The sequence below is a fragment of the Nicotiana attenuata genome, chromosome 12 (genome assembly GCF_001879085.1).
Source record: "Nicotiana attenuata strain UT chromosome 12, NIATTr2, whole genome shotgun sequence".
Taxonomy (NCBI): domain Eukaryota; kingdom Viridiplantae; phylum Streptophyta; class Magnoliopsida; order Solanales; family Solanaceae; genus Nicotiana; species Nicotiana attenuata.
The window spans coordinates 46028446-46029954 of record NC_032000.1 but is presented as its reverse complement, the minus strand read 5'-3'; positions in this window follow the sequence as shown (position 1 = coordinate 46029954).

Below are 1509 nucleotides of genomic sequence, written 5' to 3'. Positions count from 1 at the left end.
AGCTGGGTGGCAAAGCAAGCTCATAAGCCACCTTCCCAATCCTCCGAAGTACCTCAAAAGGCCCAATGAACCGTGGACTCAATTTACCATTCTTTCCAAATCTCATAACACCCTTCATGGGTGAAACCTTCAACAGGACCTTCTCACCAACCATGTAGGACACATCCCGAACCTTCCGGTCCGCATAGCTCTTTTGTCTCGACTGCGCTGTACGAAGCCTCTCCTGACTCACCTTCACCTTGTCTAAAGCATCCTGTACCAAATCTGTACCCAATAGCCTAGCCTTGCCCGGCTCAAACCAACCAACTGGAGATCTACACCGCCTCCCATACAAGGCCTCATAAGGAGCCATCTTTATACTCGACTGGTAGCTGTTGTTATAAGCAAACTCTGCGAGCGGTAGAAACTGATCCCATGACCCTCCGAAATCAATGACACAAGCGCGTAACATGTCCTCCAATATCTGAATAGTGCGCTCGGACTGTCCGTCCGTCTGAGGGTGAAAGGCTGTGTTTAACTCAACCTGAGTACCCAACTCTCGCTGTACAGACCTCCAAAACTGTGAAGTAAAGTGAGTGCCCCGATCTGAAATGATGGAAACTGGGACACCATGCAAACGAACAATCTTCCGGATATATATCTCTGCCAACCGCTCTGAATAATAAGTAATACAGATAGGAATGAAGTGTGCGGACTTGGTCAGCCGATCCACAATCACCCAAATAGCATCGAACTTCTTCAAAGTCCGTGGGAGCCCAACTAAAAAGTCCATGGTGATCCGCTCCCACTTCCACTCTGGAATATCCATCCGCTGAAGCAAGCCACCCGGTCTCTGATGCTCATATTTCACCTGCTGACAATTGAGACACCGTGCTACAAATCCCACAATGTCTTTCTTCATTCTTCTCCACCAATAATGCTGTCTCAGATCCTGATACATCTTCGCGACACCCGAATGAATGGAATACTGCGAACTATGGGCCTCCTCCAGAATCAACTCCCGAAGCCTATCTACATTGGGCACACATATCCGGCCCTACATCCTCAACACCCCATCATCATCGATAGTCACATCTCGGGCATCATCATGCTGAACTCTGTCCTTAAGGACAAGAAAATGAGGATCATCATACTGGCGCTCTCTAATGCGCTCATATAAGAAAGACTGAGAAATCACACAAGCCAATACCCTGCTAGGCTCCGAAATATCCAACCTCACAAACCGATTGGCCAAAGCCTGAACATCAGCTGCAAGAGGTCTCTCCCCAACTGGAATATACGCCAAACTCCCCATACTCACCGCCTTTCAGCTCAAAGCATCGGCCACCACATTGGCCTTTCCCGGGTGATACAAGATAGTAATGTCATAATCCTTAAGCAACTCCAACCACCTTCGCTGCCTCAGATTGAGATCCTTCTGCTTGAACAAGTGCTGGAGGCTACGATGATTAGTATACACCTCACAAGACACACCATACAAATAATGCCTCCAAATCTTCAACGCGTGAA